The following is a 20,141-nucleotide window of genomic DNA, read 5'->3' on the forward strand; positions in this document are numbered from 1 at the left end:
TTTTTATCCTACAAACTACAGTGGACTCTCCTCTGTGTCGTTCCAGTGTTCGTACGTGGGTGCCCAAGCGAGCACATGGAATCTTTAGGTTGTATTTGGTGAAGATACATTTTTTAAATCTTTTTCTTTTGGGCCTTGATTCTTTTGCTAGGAACTCCCCCAATTATTTCTCAGTGACCTTTTTTTTTTTTTTTAAATTCCACCTGGTCTGTCACATTTTGTAGTATTTCCTCTTTCTTTGCATAGACATAACTTGCTGCTTATCAAAGCTATCTTTTTGAGTAGAATAGGTTAGAGGAGGGCAGAATTACATCGTTAGGGTCCCTTGAAATTTTAATTTTTTTTATAAATGTTTTCTGAATTATTTTCATAATTGGCATTTTCTTTTAGGTCCTTTGCTAAAATTAAGTAATTGCATAAAGAATCATTTGGCCTTTTGTCTTCATGTTGGGTGCTGAAGTCACTCCTGTAATCACTCTCACATTTGAGAAGGAAATGGGGTGTTTTCTTTTCTGATATACCCCTAGCAGACAGCTGCATTCGTAAACATGGACCCAGGAATACTGGTCCGCTGGGGAAGTTTGGAGTTCTTATTGAAGTCATCAGTCTTCTCAGAATTGAACTTTTTACTGAAATATGTCTTCATAAAACAGGAAGAGACTGGGGGAGCACTGAAGATTTCTCGGGTCACGGAGCGAGAGGAAGAGTAACCTCTGTCTTAGTCACTTCCACCTGCCGTGACAGAATTCCATAGCCTGGGTGACGGGAACGAGAAACACTGACTTCTCATAGTTCCAGGGGCTGGGCCGCCCCAGGTCAAGGTGGCCACAGACCTGGCGTCTGGCGAGCGTCTTCTTCCTGGTTCACAGGAAGCTCTCAGGTCTCAGCAGCCTGCTCATCCTTTCATGGGGCTCTGCCCCTGGGCCCGAGGGCCTCGCAAAGGGCCGGCCTCCACGGCCTCCAGATACCATCATGTTGGGGGGATGGAGGGTTTCAACCTTTGGACTTGGGGAGGACACAGACCTTTAGCCCTAACATGGGCGTCACTTTTCTTTCTACACTTCCTCGATTGGCTAGCACTACGCATAGAAAAAGCAAGAAAATTCCTCAGCGACATTCATCCGCTTCTTCAGACTGAGCAGGTAGGGGAAGGTCGAGTGAGGTTAGATGTACACGATGTAAAATAACTGACTGAAAACTTCAGTCCAACCAGCTCTTGGTCAACACGCACACGCACACACACACGCACACACACACACATGCATGCACGCACACACTGCGCACAGTCAATCAGGCGTGTGTACACATATAAACACAACCCACCCCACCCCCAGGGAGGGCAAGAAATCGGAGCTGTGGATCGAAATTGCCACGATGTGTGTCATCTGACCATTCTCAGTGGGTGGTACAAACCTCGGGACACGTACCGCTCCTGCCCTTGACCGTCGCCTTATTCTCACCAGGACGCGTGGCGCCTGCAGTCCCTCCACTCTCTCCCGCGCATCGTCCAGCAGAGCCATGGTGTGCTTCCTGGCAGGGACCCATTCGCTCCTTTCACTGGATGAGCTTTAACAGAGAAAACCCGGCGCAAAGGGGCCCGAGGAGGCCGCTGTAAGGGCGGGCCGATGGCAGAGGGGTGTCTCGGTATTCGGGGTCGGGAAGGTGGTGCAGGTGTCATGTTCTGTGGAGCCTGGAGACCCTAGGGTGTGAGATTAGCACCCAGCCATTCTGGAAGCGGGTTTGTAGAGGGGAGGCAGCGCCCACACCTTAGCTGTGCTGAGTTGGCCCAGAGTTAGCCCTGTGTCCCTCTGGCATGGCCCTGTGTCCCTCTGGCATGGCCCTGTGTCCCCCTGGCATGGCCCTGTGTCCCCCTGGCATGGCCCTGTGTCCCCCTGGCATGGCCCTGTGTCCCCCTGGCATGGCCCTGTGTCCCCCTGGCGTGGCCCTGTGTCCCGCTGGCGTGGCCCTGTGTCCCCCTGGCATGGCCCTGTGTCCCCTGGCATGGCCCTGTGTCCCCCTGGCATGGCCCTGTGTCCCCCTGGCGTGGCCCTGTGTCCCGCTGGCATAGCCCTGTGTCCCCCTGGCGTGGCCCTGTGTCCCCCTGGCGTGGCCCTGTGTCCCCCTGGCGTGGCCCTGTGTCCCCCTGGCATGGCCCTGTGTCCCCCTGGCATGGCCCTGTGTCCCCCTGGCGTGGCCCTGTGTCCCCCTGGCATGGCCCTGTGTCCCGCTGGCATAGCCCTGTGTCCCCCTGGCGTGGCCCTGTGTCCCCCTGGCATGACCCTGTGTCCCCCTAGCGTGGCCCTGTGTCCCCCTAGCGTGGCCCTGTGTCCCCCTGGCATGGCCCTGTGTCCCCTGGCGTGGCCCTGTGTCCCCCTGGCATGGCCCTGTGTCCCCCCAGCATGGCTCTGGGTCCCCCCGGCATGGCCCTGTGTCCCCCTGGCGTGGCCCTGTGTCCCCCTGGCATGGCCCTGTGTCCCCCTGGCGTGGCCCTGTGTCCCTCTGGCGTGGCCCTGTGTCCCTCTGGCGTGGCCCTGTGTCCCCCGGGCATGGCCCTGTGTCCCCCTGGCGTGGCCCTGTGTCCCGCTGGCATGGCCCTGTGTCCCTCTGGCGTGGCCCTGTGTCCCTCTGGCGTGGCCCTGTGTCCCCCTGGCGTGGCCCTGTGTCCTCCCTTCCTCACGTGACATCCAGCTGACGAGGTGGATGGACTCTGTCCTTCACCAGAACCCTGGCCCCGAAGTGCGAGGCGATGAGGGACCACCTGAGCACCTCTTAGAAGCTTTAGCAGAATCACTTCAAATGCTTTACATTGACAACCTAATCCATTCCAGGAGTTGTTCAAGGAAAATAATATACAGTAAAACCCCATTATTGGAATTGGATCCACTAACTTGGATTGTGTATTCATTCAAATAGGTGCTCCTCTGGCTAGCTCATTATTAGCAGACTATGTAAATTCAACATAAGCCTGGCCCGTGTGGCTCAGTGGTTGAGGTTCGACCTCTGAACCAGGAGGTCACGGTTCGATTCCTGGTCAGGGCACATGCCTGGGTTGCAGGCCCAATCCCCAGTGTGGGGCGTGCAGGAGGCAGCCGGATCAATGATTCTCTCTCTCATCATTGATGTTTCTCTCTCTCCCTCTCTCTTCCTCTCTGAAATCAATAAAAATATATTAAAAAAATTAATTCGAACATAAGATTTCAAAGAGGAAAAGATGGAAAACATACAACACAAGTTGCTTCGGGACACCCTCGAATTCGTCTGTCTTTGTTGGTCTAATTAAGTGCACACGCTAAGTAGAAACACAAGTTTCCAATTGAGACTGTGATGGAAACTTCACTATTTCAGCTGTTCCCAGGAGGCAGAAAGCCGCTCTATTGCTCCGAGTTTGTGGGGCATCGTGCCTGAGAGGAATTCTCTATTTCTTCGTACGGTTTTGTCCATAGCTGCTTTAGGGACGGCAAGCTTGAACATATTTATTTAAGGGACACTTACACGTAAGTTCCCTTGTTTGGTTTGCATGATTGGCCATGCACTTGTAAACCAAAAATACACATCGGTGAATAAGTTCGAAATTTTCCAGGGACTGCTAGCTGCAGTGTTCCCACAATCAGCCCAGCCTGGCAGGCGGAGCGCCATGTGTCCCATTTCTTGTTTAAATATTTGAGTTCTTAGCGGATTGCTTAGAACAAGGCCACCATAACTCAGGGAAGAGAAAACACTCACTCAGAATGTAGCTACTAGAGAAATGACAGGCTCTTCTGCAAAGAAATCCGAGTTTTGATAGGCGTCCTGGCTGCCAGCAGGTTGAGGGATGCTCGGATGAGGTCACTGCTGCGTCTGGGCCTGTGAGTCACTGCTCAGCATGTAGGAGCCGAGTCCGCACCGTCGAGGCGCCCAGAACAAGGGCTGCTCACCCTGGAGAAGCCGGCTTTTCATCCTGGGGCGATGGGCTTTTCCGGAAAGATGGATCTGAATAATAAAAGCCCCGAGTCGTGGCAGATCAAGGGTGCCCGAAGCCCTGCCTGCCTTGTTTTTAACACAGGCCATTTGGGCCCATCGTTCTGGTCCGTGGGCACAGCTCTCTTCTTAGCCACGTGCATGCCTTCTGGTCTCCGCAAATGGCCACTGCTCCCCGCCCAGCAGTGCCTTCACTCGGCTAATGCACACGGCACGTCCCCCGGGCACACTCTGCTTTAGAGGGGGAGACGCAGAGAGGGCGAGAGAGCTACTCGCAGCCACACAGGGTGGGTTGGTTGTTTGGAAACACAACAGGCGAGAGACCCAGAACCGACTCCTTCTGGCGCCTCATCCAATTCTCCCTGCTCCCCGCAAGCCCAGGCCTCCTGTTCTGGTTTCAGAAGGCCCCGCTGGTGCTTCAGTTTCGCTTTTCGCTTTTGCTCTGATTTGACCCTGGCAGGGCGAGTTTGAGTGAGTTGATGCATGAGCAAACAGTGCAGAGAAAGTGATAAATGTATTTCCGAGAGAAATATGTTTAATTAGAGAACAACTCTGAATACCCACAATAGGCGCCTCACTTACTCCTTCCCAGCGAAGGTAGAGTGCGGGTGTAATTTTTCATGCTCTATTGTTTAGGGGATGAATTATGTACAAGTTGCTGCTGAAATGGCGTGGACATTCACTAGCCCCTCCCAGGGACTGCTGGGGGTGAGCCAAGACCGAAGGCCCTGGCTGGGCTCAGCCTCGGAATCTACCATTTCCCCGGAGATGGCGTTTTGGGAGGGCACCTTATCGGCCGGTTTGGGATGACAGTGCTACAGATAAACTACCTTCTTTATCTACTGTTTTGTTCTATGGGAACAAACAAAAGTAAAAAAGATAAAACGCTATTTAATGGGCTCCATGCAGATGTGCTTCAAGCCTTCCTCTTTGTCTTCAGGCTTTTTTCCTCCCCAACCTCCCCCTCTCTGTCGCTCCCTCTTTTTAGCAAATGTGAAACATGACATAACGTGAAATTTTTATGAGGTTTCCATTTATGTCAACTCACTCCCATCCATTTATTATTTATTTGGCAATTAAGAGAGTCTGTACTGCTAATCAGTTTATTGTGTCAACAAGCATTTGCTGCAAAGCTACTAATTTTCCTGGTTCAAAAGAAATGGAAGTCCTGGAATAATCTGAGAGCTGTAACGTTTAAGAATGCAAAATACTTAGTAAATAGTAGTCTAAGTTATTTAAATTGCTGTGTGTGTGTGTGTGTGTGTGTGTGTGTGTGTGTGTGTGTGTGTAGGGTACAGTTTTACCAGAAATGTGAGTTTAAAATGAGAGAAAGATGCCTATAATATATGATCACTATACAACAAATTTAACATTGAAAATTTGACTCAATATCGCTGTTTTAGAATATTCAGTGGATATTTTCTAAGCCCGTCTCAAACCTTCATTTAGGTGTTAGAATGAAGAGTATGGTTTTTCATACTACTATTTGTAAAAAAAAAAATATATATATTTTCAGGTATGAGTTCCTCTATAAATGCCCAAAATATAAGATGTGATTTATTTTTCAAAACGGTAAAATTTCATACGCATTATTGATGTGTTAAACCCTCTGATACCTTTAAAGTTCCAATAATCTAAGCCTTGCGTCCCTCATCCCTGAGATAACTCGGTGTCTTACATTCTGAATGACAAGACTACAGAACATTTGATAAAATAAGTTTTATGTGTTATTTATAAGAAAGACACTTAAGAATTTAAATAAGCCTCTAAAATATTTACCCTTTTACTTCTGACTTTTTGTTTTACACTTTTTTTAAAATGGGTTTTTCTCTTATATTTGATGTAGATTTCAAACTTGAGATTTATTGTTCAACACCTCGCAACAAATTTTGTAAATATTCGGTGGGGGCGCCGTCCTGAAACATAAACACTTCTTGCTATTGAAACCCTGAAACAGAGCAGACCCCTCATCTGCTCCGAGGCAACCAGAAGACTGAGGAGGCTGGGAAGCTTTTTTTATTTTTTCTGGAACATCTTCTTCAACAAGAAAAATGAAATGTCATCAAGCTGAGGTGAATCATAATAAATATTATGTCTCGTCTGACACTGAAAATAAATCCCAGTAAGTTTGGAGAAATATTGGTGGCTTTTTCCCCCATAGAGGTTTAGATCAGCTTTATAAATTAAACAGCATGCGTTGACAGCTACGGGCAGTAAGTAAACTATTCAGTAGATAATCTCCATAGAAACCAAAAAAGTTGAACCATCTCAATCTAAAATTGCACTCCGGGCTTAGCTGTTGCTATAATAATGGTGAATTCTTCTTTTCTCCAAATTAATGATTAGCAAGGAAACTGTCGTTTAAGAAAATGTTTGTTATAAAAGAACTTAGCAACACACAGGTATTAATCATCGTGATGGTGATCTCAATATGAATGTTTCCCCCTGAAGTTTCCTAATAATCTTTTGTTGTTGTTGTTGTTAATCCTCACCCGGGGATATTTTTCCACTGATTTTTAGGGAGAGTGGAAGAGAGAGGGAAAGACAGAAACATCGATGTGAGAGAGACACATCAATTGGTTGCCTCCTGCACGAGCCCTGACCAGGGCCTGGGCCAGGGCGGAGCCTGCAACCAAGGTACATGCCCTTGACCAGAATCGAACCTGGGACCCTTTGGTCCGCAGGCCGACGATCTATCCACTGAGGCAAACTGGCTAGGGCTCTAATAAGCTTTATTAACTTGTAGAGAGTGCTGCTTGTTCGTCAGACATTTTTCTAAGCACTTCATATTTATCCAGTCATTAAATCCTACACCAATGATAGGAGATTCTGTTATTATCCTCACGCGACAGATGAGGAAACCGAGGCACGGAGAGTCAGTTGCCCAATGTAAGTGGCGGAGCGCGGGCTTGACCCTGGCCTCTGTGGGCTGCCGTGTTCCCCAGTTAAACAACGTAGCTTTTCTACAGCACAAATCTCCATGAACATCTGTAGCCATTTATTTGGAGAAATATTAATTACTTTGAATTTAAAAATCTTAAATCAGGTTTAGTTGTCCATCAGTCTCTGCTGGTGTAATTTGGTAGAAAGTAAAAGGCCATTTCTCCAAGATTTGCCTGCCCTGGAGTCTACATCTGCCTTGAATGTGCATCATTCCCCCTTTCTGGTGATACAGGCATTGTGGGCTACCACGGGAAGCTTATAAATGGTGAGGGCAAACCAATAAGCATAGGTTAGTTTTTATGTTGGTTTAGCTGCTCTACCTGGTTAAATAGTGTCCCTCCCCCAAAATTATGCCCACCTGCAACGTGTGAGCGACTTTATTTGGAAATAGGGCCTTTGCAGATATAGTTGAGTTAAGATGAGGTCATGCTGGACTAGGATGGGCCCTAAATCCAATGACTTGTGTCCTTATAAGAAGAGGGAGACTTGGAGCCAGAGTCACTGAGACACAGGTGGGATTGGAGCAATGCAGGTACAGTAGAGCCTCGTTATTTGTGGGGGTACCTTCCCAGGCCCCCAGCGGATGCCTCAAACTGAGGGTAATGCCAAACTCCACATATACTATGGGTTTCCTTTATATAGGATGGGGCAAAAGTAGAACTACAGCTGTTCGTATGGAAAATAATACAAAAATAAATAAATAATAATATAAGAATGAACTGTTTTCCAAGCTCACAACTGCATACCTACGTTTTCCCCACCCTACGGTAAATTGCAATTTACAAATTAGGCACAATAAAAGATTAACAGCAATCCTATATAATATAAGGATGATATGCAAATTGACCCTAACGGCAGAACGACTAGAACGACTGCTCGACCAGTCACTATGAGGCTCACTGACCAGTTCCTGGTCCCTTTCCCCAGCTGGCAGGCTCTCATTGCCCAATCGCGAACGGGGAACTGAGGGTGGATGGTGGGAGACATGGGCGGTGCCAGGCCAAGGCCCCCCGCCCCTCCAGTCGCCCCACACACAGAGGGTGACCAGTGGCGGGGGCGGGGCTGGTGAGTGGGTGGGAACGGCTGACCTCTTGGTCCTTCCCCCTGGCCGGCAGGCTACAATCCCCCGATGGTGAATGGGGTACTGGGGGTGGGTGGCGATGAGGGGCAGGGCCGGCTGCGGACAGCTGGGGAAGATGGCCTTGATCGCAGGCCAGGCCTAGGGACCGTACCCACGCCAGGCCTCTAGTAACTAATAATAAAATAGGACAATTATAACAATCTACTGTAATAAAAGTGACAGGAATGTGGCCTCTCTCTCAAACCATCTTACTGGACTGGTCCGGCCCTTCTTCTTGTGATGCTATGAGATGACACAACGCCTCCACGATGGATGAAGGGAGGTGAACGAGACACTGTTAAGTAGAATAAGGTGACTTGGACACCAGCACCGTGGAACCACGTGGCTCTGGTAACCGGTTTGGCTCCTAAGGGACCAATGGGTGCACAGCATACGCAGCGGGTGGAGCTGCTGGAAGAGGGATGGCTCATGCCCCAGGTGGGACAAAGCAGACAGCGCAAGATTTCATCAGGCTACCCTGAATGGCACACGATTTATAGCTATCCCTTTTTCCCCTGGAATTTTCCAATTGCTATTTTTGGACCACCACTGACCGAAGGTAACGGAAACCGCAGAAAGTGAAACCTCGGATGAGGGGCAGGGTCACTGTACAAGACACGGCACAGCAAGGACGGCCAGCAGCCACCGGGAGCTGGAAGAGGCAAAGGCTTCTTCCCTGGAACCTGCGGGGGGAGCGTGGCCGTACTGTGCTACCGAATTCCTGGAGCCTTCCCTGAGGTTCCATCTGTTCTGGGGGGTTAGGGGCGGGGGCAAGGCGCTGCTGGCGACCTGCAACGCTTTCTCCCTTTCTCTTTCCTTCTCCCTTCGCCCGCCATGGTTACCACCCTTTGTCCAGCACTGCCTCTCAGGCTCCGACATTTATTTATTAACTAATGAGTTAGCATCTATGACGGTGAATTTTATGTGTCCACTGGACTTCCTACGGGACACCCAGGGACTGGTAAAACATGGTTCCTGGGTGTGTCTGTGAGGATATGTTTTAGGAGAGATGAACATTTGGAATGGCTAGAGAGAGTACATAAGATCACCGTCACCAATGCAGGTGGGCGTCCTTCAACCTGCTGGGGCCTACAGAGAACAAGCGGGTGGGGGAAGGCGCCTCTGCCTTCTGCTGAGTGGGGACATCGGTGCTCTTGGCTCTCAGGCCTTTGGACTTGGGCCAGGACGTACACCGCCGGCTCCCCTGGCTCAGCAGTGAACCAGACGGTCTGTGCTCTCAAAGCCTCCTCTGCAAGCTCCGCGGGGCGGGCTGACACGGAGGCCATTGCCATCGAACGGGGCGGAGCTTGGAGGAGGTGGGAAACAGGACGGGGCAAAGCCCTGCTGCAGGAGCTGTTTTAAGGACATAATGTCTGGAATTGAAAATTAAAACAGTCTAGTTGGCCCAGCCAGCGTGGCTCAGTGGTTGAGTGCTGACCTATGAACTAGTAGGTCACGGTTTGATTCCTGGTCAGGGCACATGTTTGGGTTGCGGGCTCGATCCCCAGACAGGCTGCCCTTTGCACCCGAGTTTTCCCGTGTACTCAACAGTCCATTCACAGCTGCGTCCATGCATGGTGATCTGAAGAGCACCGCCCTTAGCAGGTAAGGGTTAACTATTGCCCCCCGAGGGGGCAGTCCCCGCTGGCTTACGGATCACCTGGCATCGTCTCTCTCTCTCTCTCCCAGTACTTCATGAAGCAGGGCTCATTGGTCTCAATTGCCTGAGTCAGAAAAAATGTAGCTTAATGTGTTGGATCAGTTAAGAAGCATGGAATGACAGATTTAGATAAAAAATAATGTTAAAGACGAGGAGATCTTTTCTATCTTATCTCCTTGTATATAATATATGTAATCGTGTATATGTGTATAAATATATAATCTCTTAATTATTAACATTTCAAAAGATTATCTGGCACTTGATATCCAAGAGTCCTTGCAGGCACCTGGCACAAGAATGCAGATAGAGATAACAGATGATTTCACAAGCATTTTTGAGGCAAAAAGTATCCAGTTCTGGCTCATGAAGCTCAATCAAGTGCTTCCCCCACAGTCAAGCCATTTATTGGATACTAGAGGCCCGGTGCATGAAAATTCATGTACTGGAGGGGGGTCCCTCAGCCTGCCCCCTCTCACAGTCTGGGAGCCCTCAGGGGCAGGAGGTGACCTGGTGATCAGGGGAAGGCGATGCTCCATCACACCTCTGCTGCTGCCACTGCTGGCAGCACAAGCCTCGGCCGGCCCTGGTTACCTGAGCCTCAGGCGGCCCTGGGCAGCTGGGGGGGCTGAGGGGACTGGGTGTCACCATCTTGTGGCTGCCATCTTTGAGGGCATGGCAGTTAATTAGCATATCCCCTCCTTATTGGCTGTGGGTGCCGCCATCTTTGAGGGCATGGCAGTTAATTAGCATATTCCCTCCTTACTGGCTGTGGGCGCCACCATCTTTGCCATGGTGTGAGGGTCAATTAGCATATTCTCTGTTTATTAGATAGGATGGATTAGAAGGAGAAGAAAAAGGAGCAAAATAGAAGCATAGAAATTTCCTACAACTAAACTGTTGTGTTTTTTTAAAATACATTTTTTTATTTATTTCAGAGAGGGAGAGAGAGAAACATCAAAGATGATAGAGAATCATTGACTGGCTCCCTCCTGCACACCCCACACTGGGGATCGAGCCCGCAACCCAAACATGTGCCCTGACCAGGAATCAAACCGTGACCTACTAGTTCATAGGTCAGCACTCAACCACTGAGCCACGCTGGCTGGGCCAACTAGACTGTTTTAATTTTCAATTCCAGACATTAAGATGTTTCAGTGTTATATTTGGGAAGAAAATATTTGGCCTTAAGTTATGTACACTTAAACAATCTCAGAGGGGCCGGAGAGCTCGTATAGGTAGGAGTGGCCCTTAGTATTAGGACATGGTGGGAAAGAACATAGGAGGTGAGTTCCTTTCTTTGTAACTGAGAGGCTAACAAGTTATGGTTCTCATAGAAGCTAGATCACACTCAATATGTGTTTGCAAAGCACTCCATTGTGTGCATAGCATATAACTCTGGACACTGTGAGTTCCACTTGCATTTGTCAGTGCTTTGCTGATGCAGCCACTTTGCTGGAAGTTCAACTGCAAGAGGCCAGTGGGTTAAATTTCACATGACATCCAAAGCATGGATGGTGAGAACTAACTCTGTTTCCATATACACACACACACACATGCATGAATGCACACACTCATTCCACATACACACACGCATGCATGAATGCACACACCTCAGACAAATAGTACATATATGACATTGTCGCAATCACCAATTAGGAAGAAATCTTTGCTGTTTTTAGGAAAAAGGTAAAAACATTAACACATATGTATATAGCAATTCATATAATTATTATTATCAACTATGTTTTAGGTTTTTAAAGATATATATCATGATCTACTCGAGGTTTGTGTCTAATTTTTTTAATTAACCAAAGCTAAAAATATACCCTCAAAGTTGAAATATTCCTGTAGCATAAAAGAAAATATAATCAAATGCTTGGGCTTTTACTCTAATTATCCAAACCGAGAAGTTGTTTACTTTACTTTGGGAACAGATGTGATCCATCACGGTAGCCCATAAATAAAGTGTCAAACTGTTCGGCTGATCAATGAATATAAATTATTGAAAAATAATGTAATTCCAAGGTCACCGAAGAATTGAGCTTAGGGTTATTTTAAAAGGAAAACTTTCCATTCTTAAAAATATATGTGCATATTTAAGAATGAGTGGTTCTTTTCTAAATGGAATCTCTGGCCCTACAGACAGATTTGTGTTTGCTCAGAGAAATAAATGATAATTCTTAGGCTCTCTTTATCTGAGTTTCAGCATTGTCTTCATTAAGGACAATGCTTTTGGAATTCTTACATATTCTGTGTGGTAGTTAAAAATGGGTCCATAAATCATTTCTTCAAAATGTGGAGACTATTTTCCCTCCCCCCTTGACTGTGGGCTGTTGGTTACATTCAGTGACTCACTTTTAACAAATAGAATATGGTGGAGGTAACTGTATGTAACCCCCAAGATTAGTCCTAAGAGACATTTCACACCTGCCTTGCTCTCTCTCGGATCATCTTATCTGGGGCAGCCAGCTGCCATGTTCTGAGGGCACTCAAGAGCCTGTGAAAAAAGAGGTCCATGTGCAGGGAACTGAGGTCTCCCCAACAACCAGCACAACTCACCAGACATGTGGGGAGCCACCTTGCAGGAGAGTTAGTTCTTCAGCCCCAGTCACCCTTCAGATGACCTTGACCTTGGCTGATGTGTTTGCTGATTGTCACCTCAGAGAAACTCAAGCCAGAACCAGCCAGTGCAGCTGTTCCTAAAATTCTGACCCTTAAAGACTGGAGAATAAATGTTTACAATTATTTAAATCTCTAAAATTTGGAGTAATTTGTTAATGCAGTGTCGGTAACAGGTATTTATTTATTTACTATCTATTTACGCCCATGGAGGCTGGTAGAGTGGAGAAATATTTTCATCTTTACCAATAGCAGAATGACTAATGGTGGCAGACCAACAGGAAATATATTTTAGGGTAAAAGGGCCTTAAAATTACAACACATAACCTGCTGACAAATTCTTCGTGTATGGCTGGGGCTTCCTGTTTTGTCCATTGTGACAATGGTTCCAGGGATGAGAGAGCCATCAGGCACAGCCTCGGCCAGTGGTTCCCAATGTGGGGCACAATTTGATGTTTAAGGGGGGCAATTTGAGAATGAGTTATTCACAGTGAATTTTTTACCTTTCTTATGGTTCTAGGGGCCTCATGTACAGTCTATAAATATATATATATATATATATATACATATATATATATAGTGACATATTAATGTATTTTGGTTCTTTATTATATGTTTTGAAACTTTATTGGCTATTTTTTAAATATCACTTCATATTATTATTATTATTATTATTTTTAACAATTTCTTAGTGATTTCGTCCTCAGTACTTCCACTGTCCTTTCATTCTTTTATTTCCTCTTTCGTGGATGCCATGTTCTCTGGAAGCTTGTTTAGGCCAAGTTCATGGCCGTTCAGGCTTCCTCCACGTGAATAGGAGCTCACTTTTTGAATAATAAGAATTATATGTCATAGGGGTGGGGGCATCAGGATGTTAGAGATGCTGAGAGGGGGCGTGGCCACAAAAAGGTGGGGAACCCCTGGCCTAGGCTCTTTTCAAAAGCCTATGGAAGGTTTAAAGGTTCAAAACAAAAAGTAAGTAAAAGACTCCAAAATCATAAAAGAGTCAAATAAAGAATTGGACACTGTACCAAACTTACAAAAAGGAAATTACAGAATATAAGTTAGTTGTTAGTATCATGTTTATAGAACATTGTTAGCCACCTGCCACTCAGGTAAACTCTCCCAGTTGTAACCGGTGACACTTACCGTGGAAGCGGGGTGCAGTCAGAGCTCCTGCGCCTGTGAAGGGCCTTCAGGCTTCGCCCTTACTCCACCCGTGACTGTCCCTGGAACAAAAGAGGAATTGCATTTTCTTTGTAAAAATTAAGGCCATTTACTCTTTTTAAAATTTCTGAGTCGCTGCCAACAGGACTATCCTTTCAGGAAATGAAACTCAGGGTTTTATGAATGGCAAATATTTAAATGATTTATCTAAGTAACTATAAGAAAGTGCTGAAGGGGAAAATGGAATTTTAATGTTTAGTAGTTTCTTCCTCCTTCTATTTTTTTCCCTTTCTTTTCCTTCCCCTATCTCCTTTCCCTTTCTCCCTTCTTTTTTCTTCTTTAAAAGATTAGAGAAAACATTTCCTCAAGGATTTCTGAAGATACCTGGCAAGACAAGGTAGAGAAATCTTAGTAGAAAAGTTTAAGAGAGTGCAGAGAGTGGGTAGTTTGACTGTCATATACTAATCTGTTTTATTTGTTTTATAGCCTGATTTGAATATTTTACTTCTTACAATTTTTTTTGATCTACATAGTGAACAATAACAACCCAGATTTTGATAGAGTATTGTGAATACATTTTTGTAAGTTTCTTTGGAAATGAAAATGTGTCACATAAACACAGTATCTTGATAGGGAAATCCTTGAAGGGATTAGTACCTCTGAGCCACACTACAGGGTCTCCTGCGAAGACGATGAACGTCATTTAAGTGTCAGCTTGGTTTACACTTGACGATACGGTCCTGTCGTGCTTGGCTCTCTCTACGGTCTGAGCCTAGAGAAGTGTCCATTAGAGATTTCATTTCTTCTTGCTCTTCCACAACTGAAGTGGTGAAAGATTTGATGAGTGGACACAACAGTGTCTGGACTTGGCTTTTGAGGACGATAAAGAAATATATCTGATGCAGCCAAGGAGAGTTTGGGAACACCAACACTATTGGAGAAGACATTATATTCTCTCTCCGAATGTTTCTGAGGTGCCCAGCACTGTGTGTGGGTAAGCCTGTCTTTGGGTGGCTGGTATGGTTGCCTCCTCTCTCAGGGTCTCAGGGCCCTTTCCTGAAACCCACATTCTCTCACTCCATTGCCCTCCTGTGTGTTGCTGATCGTGGACCATGGCACCTGTTGTTCATTTCTTTTGGAGCCTCTGACCTCCATGTTGCCTCTGGGGCACCACACAGCCTGCTGTTTAGTCAGGACTCAGCTCAGACCTGAGCAGGGACCTCTGCCGCGGGCATCTATGGGCTGTCTCACTTCCAAACGCTCTTACGATGTGCCTCCGGGTCTCTGCACCTTGTCCTCCCTCTCTCTGGTGTCCAGGAAACTGTCAGCTCTTCTTCTGTACAAACCCCTTTGCTTTTGTTTATGATGGGCGGGGCAGGAGGCAGGAGGGCGATGGACAGAGAGCCTGTAGACCTCAAGGGATGCACGCTGGCCGTTTGTAGTAGAGTCTGACTTTCTCCGTGGGACAGGCTCTCCATGCTGGTGGAGAGGGAGGAACTGGGATGGCCAAGGATGGTCCAGGAGGGCGCCCACCCTTCCTTCCTACAGCTAACCAGGCTCAGCTGCCGAGTGGAGCACTCGTTTGCTCCTGGGGATTTCTCTCTCCTGTCTTGTTTGCTTGTCTGAAATACATTCAGGCATGTTTGTGTAGCTTTAGATTTCAATTATGGACGCTTACTAGTCCTTGCCCATGGCCTCCTGGCTACAGTCAAACCAAGCAGGTGATTGCTCACTTATTGAAGGATTACCAAACACCTCCTGAGAGGACCCTGTTCACTAGAAGCATAGACAAGGGAGGTGTGAGAGCGGTTTGAGGGTGGGTCTGCCTAGCTATGCCAGCAGCCAGCCTGGCTGGATCTCAGGGGCAGTTCATCTAGAACATTCACAACTCCTGGTTAAAAGCATCTCTGCTCGTTATCTGTACAAAAGTAGCTGAAAAACATAGCATCAGCCTTGTTCCCCGGCGAGGTGGGAATGACCGGAAATTCAAACATATTTGTGATTCGCAAATATGCACGCATTTGCTAATGATTTCTATCAGATTGTAGCCCCTAGCTTCTAAATTTAGACTTTCACACAGTCAATCAAGGAACGGTCAGTATTTTGTTAAATGTTCCTTTCTGTCGTGACCATTAGCCAGAAACCCACCATTTTCGTTTTCTAGGAAAGGGCGTTAGGAATAGGATTTGCATTCGGTGGACCTGGTTGCCCCCCTGGGCGTCTGCTTCTCTCTGAGCCCAAGTAACCTCCAAGGACTTACACGTTGGGCTACACTTTTACTGCAGATGAGTTACCCGTTAAACAGGGAGAAAAGAACCTTAACAACGAAAGAGCAAGTTCGCCATGGTGTACTTCCTCAGGGCTTTTGTGGGAAAAATAAATATCTTGGAAAAAAGAAATGAATTATGGGAGAAAATAAATACAAAAACCACAGGTGACTCTTCGACTGTCAAAATGTCTCTGGTTTAAGAAACACAGAACTATCTGTTTAACGTGTCCACTGTCTTAGAAGCTTTCTTAAAAAGAACCCCCCAGTATCTTGGCCAATGGGACCTATGTCTGTACACAGTACCATTCAAAGCAGCGCAGAGACTCAGGACCATCTGCATAACTGTTCACCTTCTCCATGGAAGATGGTTTTGTGTAGGGACAGGCCTTCCTACCTAATAACCACATCATTCTCCAAAAAATGCAGAATCCACTTAAGCAAATATTAATTCTTTGACACAGCGAAGGTAGAATCACCCCCTGTCCTTTACATTATTTATCAGGTTAAAAAGCTTAAAAAAAACAAACAAACCCTGAGTATTAAGTACCTAATGACATTTTTATTTTTCCATTGTTATTATTGGAAACAATCTTGTGAAGAATTTTCCTTGGCTCCTTTTGAGTTTTTCTTCTCCCTCAAAATGTATGCTATCATTGATGCACATACACGCATATATGTATGTTATCGGTGTGAACTGATTTCATCCTCTACAACCCAGCCGATTGTGCTGGTCTCATCATATCTCACACACACCACTTTATCTTGCTTATTACTCAACATCCTGGCGCAAGAAACTGGAGTCGTGCACACACACACACACACACACACACACACACACACACACAGCAGGACTGACGAAGGGCTGCCTAGGAGCCAAGAGAAATGGTGATGAGGCTTCGAGCTGTCATTTAAACTTCTGCACCCACCATTACCCCAGACGGTCCTACCGCTCTGAGAAAACAAAGCGCTGTGCTAGATTCTGCGTCAGGGCTGTGCCGGCAGATAGAAATAAATCACCTAACCTTGCAGTTCCGCGGCAAGTCTGAGAGAGAAAAAATGAGCTCTGCTCCCCCCTATCACTCACGAGTCCTAGGATATTAGGGAGTTTAGCTCAGAGAAAAACCTTTGCTGTCAGAAGTTCCAGAGCCTGGTCAGTGTAAACATAATTCTGTAAGTCAGGTAGTGATTGTATTAAGCAATTACAAGCCCTGCAGGGTTTTGAGAAAACACTTATACCTGATTTCTAAATCACTGAGGCACAGAGGAGAATTTATTTCGTGTGGTTTCCTGGTGCCCGGGGTCTTTTTCTTGTTTTACACAGTGTGGTCATGGCCTTCCTGAATTGGACCGGAAATGCAAGATCTATGGCTGTAATCAGTGTCTCGCCGTTAATCACGGCCCTTGTCCCTTTGCCCCCCCATCACTCCTTGTTGGCAATACCTCAGGGGCTATTTCAGTTGTCCACACACATCGGAGGATCTCACAGCCCAAGATCTTAGTGCCGGATGAGGGAGGGTCCAGCCAAAGACTAGAAGCCAGTCTGAGTATTCAAACAAGGGCATGCAAGGTGGCCTTTGAGGACCAAGAAGTAACACTCGCCTGAAGTCGCAAGTGACCTCAGAGACAGAGAAACAGGAAGCTGCTGTGCCCCTGGGCTGGAGAGAAGGAAGGCCAGGGGGCTGTTGCCAAAACAAAAGAAAGCCTGGGAAGAGATCCGAGACCACCTAGAACCTGGAAAGGCACGGGAACCCCTAAAATCTTTACGAATGGCACCGGGACCTTCCAGCACCCCGCTTCTGTGGCCAGTCTCCCCTCATTCTCCAGAATGGCTCTGCGAGAATCTGGGGTGCCTAACGCCCTCCGACCCCCTGTGTGCCGCTCTGCACCCACCTGTTCAACTCCTCGCTCAGCACACACTCACCGCCCTTCCGTCCCTGGGTGAGGTGTCTTCCTCCTCCCAGGACCCTTCCCTCCCTGGGCTTTGCAGTCCCCTTCGTTCCGCTCACCAGGGCATTGAAAGGGTCTGTTCTAAAGCTCTTCTATGCCCTGAACCCGTCCTGCTAGTCATTGCCATAAAGAGTGCTAGTCTCCTTCTTCAAGCCACCAACAGAGAGAGAACAGCCCACCGCGCCTCCCGTGCACAGGGAGGTTTTGGAAGCCGTGTCTGTGCTCACTGTCCTGGCCCCTCCTCGCTGCCTGGCCTTTGTCAGCTCCCCGGACTCTGCCCCTTGCCCTCCTTTCTGCCCAAACGCCACCGCTTGTCCAGCCACAGGTGGCCCTTTGCCTTGCTGGAAGGGAGAGTGTATTTTTGGACTTTTGCAAAAAAAAGTTTTTGTCCCTGTCATCCCTCATTTCTAGCTCTTTCTTAGCTCCCATATCAAGAGCTGTCCTGGAGGCTTCAGAGAGTAGTTTCCTTCCCTGTTTAGAGAGGAGGCTGTTTCCAAATTTCAGACCCAGCTGCCGCCAGGCTTAATGCAGCCCCTCCCTGTGCAGCCGGTGAGCGGTAGCCACCACAGCATCATCTGGGAGCTGGTTAGAAGCTCAGTCCACCCACAACGACTAAATCCAGCATTCTGAGGGCGAGGCCTAGAAATTGGGTTGTAATAAACGTTCCAAGTTATTCTGATGCATGCGAAAACTCAGGCCTGAGGAAGGGAGGAAGAGAACGTAGAGAAGAGGTGGAAGTAGAAGGAGGTCTTCAGTGCCGATGGGGTGGGAGGGAGGGCGTAGAGCAGAGATCCCAGAGGAGATTGCAGGGAAGGTGAGGGGAGGAGATTTATGCACCACGACACGCAGGGTTCTGCAGAGGCCTGGCCTCAGGTGCGTGCGGGAGGCTGGGCCCTAGCCGACTTTGCTGAGCTGAGAGCACAGCGGGGGCCACGCCATGGGGACCTCAGGACCGGAGCAGCCGCTGCGGGCACACACGTGGGGACCGGGGACCCGTGTCTGTGCTGGCACTGAGCGGTGGTGGATGCCAGTGCCTGTCCAGAGTCCGATGCCTGGCACCTTGGCCGGGACCAGTCCTGGGCGGAATACAGCAGGCGCTCACTGCAGGGTCTGAGTGCGGAGTGTGACTATAAACTGGAAATGCGGAGAAAGGGGCGCAGCTGTAAGCGCAGTAGGAGAGGCTCTGGCAGGGAGATCTGGGGATGGTACAGTTAGGGTGGTGGGTGTGGTGGGAGATAAGGGTGGTAGGACTGAAAGTGGAGAGAGAGAGAGAGAGAGAGAGAGAGAGAGAGAGAGAGAGAGAGAGAGAGAGAGATAGATTGGACCTTTATCAGGGAGAATGATGGAAGAATTTTGAATAGGATTCTACTGAATCAGGATGAATAAAATTCTGTCCTTAATGAGACTTTAAAACACACCTTCTAATCAGCTTAGGTTTGCTTTCCAAGCGCCAGGATTCCAGGGTGAGTTTCGGCCGGAGGGAGTTGACTTTCTCAGTTCATTTTTAAAACAGTTTCGTTCCACCAGCTTTTACATTTTATGTCAAAAAGTTGAAAAATCCAAGTGTGTCCTGAGTGGGGGTGGGAGGATGAGCAAGGTTCTGGATGATGGGAGAATCTTTCCACGCCGAGCTGGGCGATCGGAACCCGCTCTGGAGCAGGCGGCGCTGGAGGACTGTGCGCGGGGCGAGCTCCCAGGGCAGCCGTGCGTTTCCGAGAGGAAGCGCTGTAATCCTGCGGCTATTTCGGGTCAGTTGTTTACATGCTTTTGCCAATTGGCCCAATTTGCTGAAAATGTCGGAATATGGGATAGCAGGACATGCTAGAAATTCACCCTCTCATCGTGCAAGAATATCTTCAACCTCTTTTAGAAATGCCATCCCTACCCCCTCAATACCCGTTCCTGTGACACATACAATACAGAAACATGGATAAGACCAGGCTGGTGGCCCCGCATGGCTAACAGGGACCGGACCGGGGAGGGAACACTGTACCAGCCAGCCCACCTCAGGCCGTGTGGGCTGGGCAGAAGTCAGCAAGCCACACCGTGTCCTCCAAACACCTCGGATGATAATGGAAACGGGACTATTATATTGCTCTTCCAAATGGCTGGTTATTGCCCTTCTTCAAAAGCAGAAATAGACAGATTCGCTCAAGGAATCCTGACTGACTACATGGGTGGCCCCATTTAACGGGTAAAATTCCCATCTAGGAAAATATTCAGCTTCTAAGTTACACACACACACACACACACACACACACACACACACACACAGCACACACACACACACACACACACAGCACACACACACACACACACACACACACAGCACACACACACACACAGCACACACACACACACACAGCACACACACATACACACACACAGCACACACACACACACACACACACACACACACACACACACACACAGCATTTCCAAGAGCAAAAGGGTAAAAG

The sequence above is a fragment of the Eptesicus fuscus genome, chromosome 4 (genome assembly GCF_027574615.1).
Source record: "Eptesicus fuscus isolate TK198812 chromosome 4, DD_ASM_mEF_20220401, whole genome shotgun sequence".
NCBI lineage: Eukaryota > Metazoa > Chordata > Mammalia > Chiroptera > Vespertilionidae > Eptesicus > Eptesicus fuscus.